This window comes from Mustela nigripes, chromosome 6 (genome assembly GCF_022355385.1).
Source record: "Mustela nigripes isolate SB6536 chromosome 6, MUSNIG.SB6536, whole genome shotgun sequence".
Lineage (NCBI taxonomy): Eukaryota > Metazoa > Chordata > Mammalia > Carnivora > Mustelidae > Mustela > Mustela nigripes.
The window spans coordinates 2,879,591-2,886,509 of record NC_081562.1 but is presented as its reverse complement, the minus strand read 5'-3'; the positions used below and the strand labels follow the sequence as shown (position 1 = coordinate 2,886,509).

Below are 6,919 nucleotides of genomic sequence, written 5' to 3'. Positions count from 1 at the left end.
GTGGGGTGGGGGGGCTGCCTCCAGCTGGGGTGGGGTGGGGGGGCTGCCTCCAGCTGGGGTGGGGTGGGGGGGCTGCTCCAGCTGGGGTGGGGTGGGGGGGGCTGCCTCCAGCTGTCTGTGAAGGCGAAGGACAGAGAAGCCCGGGGTGGTGGGATAGGGTGCTGTGTGAGGACTCGGTGGGCTGGGCACTTCCCCCTTCCTTCTTCCGGTCAGTGGTCTCATTTGGCTCCTGTCTCCTGTCTCTGCTCCCACAGAGGCAGCTGGGGGCCTTTTCCCCCTGGTGTCTGGGGTGGCCAAGGTAGGTGTGCTGCAGGGGTGTGGGCGGCGGTGGGGAGCCGTGGGCGTGGGACTGGGAGTCAGGAGTGGAGGCTCTGTTTTCTGAGTTCTAGGTGACGCCCTGGGAGCCTTCCCGGTGCCTCTGGCGTCTCCCACCCGCCGATCGGCCGCCTCCCTGCAAACAGCAGCCTGAATTCCTAGCTGAGACCTTTTGCTCCGATGGGAAGTGACCTATCCTCCGCCCCGAGGGGAAGTTCTAGTGAGTCCAAGCCAGCGGCCGCTTCTCCCTGGTGACCGGTCTCTCCTTCAGGGCCGGACTCAGTCCCGCCTCCTAAGGAACTGCCTGCGGGCTGCCCTTCCTGGATAAAACAGGACTTGGGGGGAGAGGTCGTTTTTTCTTTTTCTCCTTGGGCCTCCTTCCCTCCCCGTCTAGCTGGGACACTGGCGTGAGCACGTGGCAGAGGAGCTGGGACACCATCTTGTGACCGTGAGGCCGCAAGCCTGAGCTCGGTTGTATTAGTCTCGTCTGAGCCAGTGGATTTGAGGAAAGGCCCCTGGAGGAGGTTTCTTGGGTAATTTCATGTGTCAGCTTGACAGACTGGCCATGGTGTGCCAGGAGTAACTCCGTCCGGGTGTATCTGCATTGTGTTCCCGGGTGAAATTTGAGTTCGAACTGGCAGACTCGGAGAAAAAGGGGAAAGTGGCCGGCCCTCCCCAGCACGCGTGGGCCTCAGGCCTGAATACGGGGACGGGGACGGAGGGAGGGAGGGGGAGGAGGAGGAACTTGTCCTGTTCCTGCCTGGCGGCTTGGGCTGGGATTAAGCTCACCTTCCCCGGCCGGCTCTCCCTCCTTCTGGCTTGCAGGCACTGGGTGGTGGGACTTCTCAGCCTCCGTATCCGCGGGAACCGATTCCTTATAACATATTTCCATATCCACGCCCCGCCTTGCTTCTGTTTCCCCAGGAAGCCCTGACTAGCACACACACGGCTATCCCAAGGGTGCCCTTGGGAGCCGTGCCTGTGAGCGAGTGAGGGACTCGGGGCAGGATGCGACGAGCGGAGGTTGGACGCCACGCGGCACGATAACCTTGTCCGATCCGTCCCGCCTGGGGAGCCCAGAGCTGGGACAGCCCTTCCGGGGTGGCATGAGGTGAGAACAGGGGGCTAGGTCCTTGTCTCCCCACACCGGCCAGTTACAGGGCCCGGGCTGGCCTGGCGGTGAGGCAGCCCCCTTGGACGCAGGACAGATGGTTCCCAGAGAGCCCGGGCTGGGCATGGGCAGCACCAGCCCTCCCTGCGGTGGGGACTGGGTACCTGGGTGCTGGGGGAGTGCGCACCTCAGAGTCCCCTACAGCACCGAGTGACTCAGCCAACAGAACATCCCACCAGCTGCCTGCCTCTGGCCTTTTTGTGGATTTAAAGCGCTCTAGTCCAACGCCCTGTTATTCCCCATTGAAGGCATCATCCAAGCTAGGCCTTTGACCTTGGGGCGCGCTGGTGAGTTGGAGAGAAGGGAGACAGAGGACACAGCCTGAGCCATGAAACAGGTGGGGAGGGACACGACTCAGTGCTCCCAAGCCTCACCCTGGCAGCAGCGGATTCCACACGTCCACATCCCTGCGGTGGAGGCTGACACTGCCCGTCTTTCCTCACTGGTTTCAGAGGTGGGAGCTGATGGCACACCCTGTGAGGCTGGGACACACTGCTGTTGTCCACCGATACCCCGCCCGCCATTCTTCAGTAGCAGAACCCAACAGTCCCAGCTGGGAGCGGACACCCGGCCAGATTACACTCGCTGGCATCCCCTGTGCATAGGCTAGTCACGGGGGATGTGCGTGGAGGCAGTAGGACCCAGTGATTCACGGACATGTGCCCTGTGTGTGGGTTTCAGGGAGTCTGATCCAGCCTCCAGGCTCTGTGCAAACTCGTGTTGGTCCAGGGGCCCCACTTACAGCAAAGGAGGTGGTAGTGGTGAGCCTGTGGCAGGGGGACACGTGGGCCCTCCCACATACATTGCATTGCCCAGAAGCTGCTGCCAGACAGAGCAATGACACTTCCTTTCAGCTCAGAGTTGATAGTCCCTGAATCAGGGCGCTCTATGTGCCCGTGACCCCTTTAAGTAAAGACATGGGTGTGGGAAGTAGGGGGAGGGACGCAGGACCGGATCCGCTTTTGTTTGCCATTCTCACAATTGCGTCCTCTTCTAGAGGTCCCGAGCCCCAGAGGGGGAATGCTGCCAGAAAAGGATGTGGTAAGAGTCTGATTCAATGTCGAGTCACGGCTCCTCGGGCCAGCAGACTAGCCAGGTGAAGAAAGAGGTCTCTCTGCGGCCACCAGGGGAGGTAGGGGCGCTACTGCCCAGTGGGGCCAGGGGAGAACATGTCTGGCACCTACACGAACTGGCCTTTCTGCCCAATTTTGATGGCATGTGGACAAGTACGGCAGCTGTGGGCTGAAAGGGGTGTGAGGATCGAGGGTCCGAAGCCTCTAGGACGACAGTCTGGGTCACCCCACCAGGTAGCTCGTCCAGAATCTGCAAGAGATTCCCTCTGCAGAGGGAGTCTGCAGTGGGTATGGGCAGAGGAATAGGAAGTGGGCGGGGCACAGAGTGATTGACCGATGTGGCTCCAAGATTATGTCAACCCTCCTCTTGTAAGTTTCCACAAAAGGAAGCAGGCAGCAACCTGGAGATGCTCTTCCAATGGTGACCCCTGTGACACTCGGGGGTCTGAGTGGTGCCAAGGTGGACTGCAGTCACCACTACGGTGTGCTGTCCAGGTTCACCCCGAGGACGGAGGCTTTCATTTCCTCTGTGGCCGGGAGTGCTGGCTGCTGATGGCTCAGAGAAGTCCCTCATGGAGCTGCCCACAGCTGCATGCTCCCCTGCCCCCCGCCGCCAAGGGGCAGCCCTGCAATGACTGGTTTGTGCACAGTGCAAAGGCCCCACACTCTGGTCCCAATTCAGGATATCTCTGCAGGGCCCGGGGCCCCTTACCGTTCAACCTCTCATCCCTAGGAAGCCACCCACATGCAAGCATCTGTCTCTTGGGGGAACCCGACCTACATCACTTGCAGCTGTGGCAAAGACTCACCTGTTACCCAGCACTCTAAACTTTTGTCTGCCTGCTGCAGCGGCAATGCTCCCTCTCCCCGGAACCACTCCTTGCATTTTGTTCTATCACCCCCACTTGCCTTAAACTACAGTCACAGATCTTATCGATCGCCCCAACCCCTCCATGCCTCTTAGTGAACACTGCTCATTCAGTGTCTCATCCTTTTCCAAGAGTGTGGTCACAGACACAGCAGTAAGAGCTCTGTACTAGTCATGGGCTGTCACACATTATATACATGGGAGAAACCATAAGTAATATAACAATAGTGGCATGTACTCCCTCTGCCACCAGAAATAAAGCATAACAATAAAACTGAAGCCTCTTGAATTCCTTACTTACTGATCAAAGTCCCACCAGAGGCGACCCCTCTCCTGAATTTAGTGTTTAGCATTTTTTTAACTCTAAAAAATGGAATTAAATAGCACACGTATTCATACTCAACTTTTTTTTTTCACTTAATATTGTGACATTGATTTGTGTTGATACATGGAACTAATTTATTCATTTCGTTACCATACAGCCTCCTATAGCATAAATATGTATCATTTTGTCAATTCTCTCATAGATGACTTTATAACCCTCCCTTGCCGGCTGTAGCAGCATGTTGCTGTTAATGTTCCTGTCTTTGCACACTTGGGCAAGTTATTCTAAGGTACACACCAAGAGTAGAATTGCTGGGCTGTAGAGTATATGCATTCTTAACTACTAGAGATGGCTAGATGGCTGTTGAGAATCACTAAATCAACTTGTACTCCCACCAGCAGTGAATCAGTTCATTCTGCACTGCTCACAAATCCACATCCTTGTCAATTTTGGCATTGACAGATTTTTTAAGTTTTAGCCCATCTGTTACGTGTGAAACGGCATTTCTTGCATTTAATTTTCATTAGCTTAAATCTTAGTGAAAGTAAGCTTCTTGTATTTGCTGCTCAAAGATTATTTGTTGGGGCACCTGGGGGCTCAGGCAGTTAAGCATTTGCCTTTGGCTCAGGTCATGATCCTGGGGTCCTGGGATTGAGCCCTGTGTTGGGTGCCTAGCTCAGTGGGGCTTCTCCTTCTCCTCCTCTCCCAGTCTCATGGTCTTTCTCTTTCTCAAATGAATAAATTTTCAGTAATTATTTTTTGCAAGGGGTGCCTGGGTGATTCGGTCTGTTGAGCTTCTGACTCTTTGGTTCAGGTCATGATCTCTGGTCACGGGTTTGAGCCCTGTGTTGGGCTCTGCACTCAGCCAGGAGCCTGCTTCTCCCTCCCACCCCCGCCACCTGCCTCCATCCCCCATGCACTCTCTCAAATAAAAAAATACATCTTTAAAAATTACGTGTTGCACACATGAATACCAAAGGCTCCGAGTCAGTCATTCTGGTTCTTGCATCTTTCCTGCTTAATGCCTGCAGACATCCCATTCCTAGACTCTAGATCTGCTATGCTTTGGTCTCTACACCTGGACCTCTACTAAATGCTTTGTTCACATCCTAACCCTACCATGCCCCCTGGCCAAAATCCATTTCTGGGATGGTCTCCTCTTGGCTTTCTGCTTTATGTTGCTCACGATGCGGACATATTCCTGTGACTTTGCCCTGGCGGGTCCTCCCATCCCTTATCTGGAGACGAATCTGTCCTCTAACTTCATGCTTGGCTGAAGCCTTACATCTGTGACCTCGGCGCAATTCATCCTAAACCCATTATAAATGGAGGCTGCAAACAGGCTGACCCCTTGCTCTCCTGCTTCCGTCACTGGCACTACTAACCCTTTGTTCAGTGGGTCCTGAAGCCCACTGAAAACCATCAGTTTTGGTGTCAGTCTTGCTCCTTCCCCCAGGAGACACGAGGCAGGAAAGCATCCTCAAGCCATAGGGACAACCGATCTAAGATGCTATAATTGCATCCAGCCGGTCGCGGACTATGTCCATTTTTTCTCTGTGAACTCTACTTCTATCATCTTTGTCCTGCTGTCACCTCACTGATTCTTGGAACGAGCCAGAAGTGCTGCGGAGAACTCCTTAGCTCCCCTGTGACGTCCATAGGGGACCCAGGAGTCTGTTCGGAGCCAGTCTCTGAGGAGGATTTCTGAGGACTCGGGGCTATACATTGGGAAGAGATCCCTGGGGCCTTTCTGAGCTTCAGGAGAAGAGAATCCCAGGAGACTGCCTGAGCCGCGTCAGCGAGTCCCTGAGGATCCACCGACACTTCATCGGAAGATCTCTGGTGATCCCCGAGGTCATGTGAGGACAGGATCCTGGAAGAATTCATCAGGCCATGCAGCAAAGGAGCCCTGAGGGCCTACCGAGTGTGTGTCAGTTGGGGGATCACCAAGGACCCATTGACATCACCCCAGGAAGATTCCTGGTTTTTATGGAGACAAAAGGGGCTGCCCGGAGAGTTCCCACGGTTGTCATTCATCCACCCAACACTCAGAGGCGGGAGACCTGGGCCGCGCCCCGCACGGTCTCCCAGGCTACTGCCGCGGCGTCCGTGTTGCAGGGTGGATGCGAGGCGCTGTGCGAAGGGCACAGACCTGGTGTCCCAGAGGTGAGCGCCATTCCGCTGTTCCAGGAGGGGCAGGCTCTGGGGCGGCCGGCATGGGGCCGCGGCCGGCCTGTAGAGCTCCTGGCGCCGAAGCTCGCAGCCGGCAGGAGCGACGTCAGGAGGCGTCGGAAAGCAGACGGAATCCGATTTGTTCCGCGGGAGAACCGGCGGCCGTGGGCCAAGGGGCTCCCACGAGCGGAACTGCAGGCGGCCCTGACCCCGGCCGGCCGCGGCGCTCGGACCCCGGTCTGCGACCCAGAGAAATCAGTGCGCGCGGCGCGGGTCACCCCCGTCCTCCGGCGCCGTGTCCAGTCGCAGCAAACGAACGTGGCAGTGACCTCGGCGGGCGTGTGAGCCCAGCGCACCCAGCACCGCGCCGGCCGCCACCAGCGCGGACGGCGTCGCCCTCTTTCAAACCATCCTATTTACTGACCAGACCCCAGGCAGGCCGAGGGGCGGGCGGGGGGCCCGACTCCCGCTGGGCAGGGGCCCGACGCGGGGCTCGACCCCGGGACCCTGCGATCCGGACCCGGGCCGGAGGCAGAGGCCTGGGCCGTGCCCCGGCGCCCCGCAGCCGTCTGCGTTCCTGGGATTCGGAGCGCGCGCGAGCGGGCCCCGGCGCGGGGGCCCCGGCGGGCGGCGGGCGGCGGCGGCGAAGCAGGCCCCGGCCGAGCAGGGCGCCCCGCGCGGGCCCGACGCCGGCTCCGCGGTCCCGAGCCCAGGCCGAGGCCGACCGACCCACCGACCGACCGGGCCGCCGCCGCCGCCGCCCCGGCGCGGACCCCTCCGCCCTCACGGGCTCCGCGCGCCCCCGGGCTCCGCCCCGCCGCCCCCTGCACGGCCCCGGGCGCCCCTCCCGCCGCCTCGCCGAGCAGCGGAGCACGGAGCCGGGCGTGGGCCCCCGTCAGCCGCCGAGACCCCGAGCCCAGCCGCCCCGGCCGCAGCCACCCCCCGCCGCAGCCACCCCCCGCCGCAGCCACCCCCCGCCGCAGCCACCCCCCGCC

The 6,919-nt window shown here is 59.0% G+C and overlaps 1 long non-coding RNA gene across 1 annotated transcript in view; it reads left to right on the top strand.

Moving 5' to 3' along the window:
• LOC132020427 (uncharacterized) overlaps positions 1–668 on the top strand; it is a 1,330-nt gene extending 662 nt beyond the window's left edge. Inside the window, exons 2-3 of the long non-coding RNA XR_009404957.1 lie at positions 255–298; positions 390–668. This is a non-coding gene — a long non-coding RNA (uncharacterized LOC132020427). The remainder of the gene's footprint in view (positions 1–254; positions 299–389) is intronic.
• Positions 669–6,919: the final 6,251 nt, after the last annotated feature.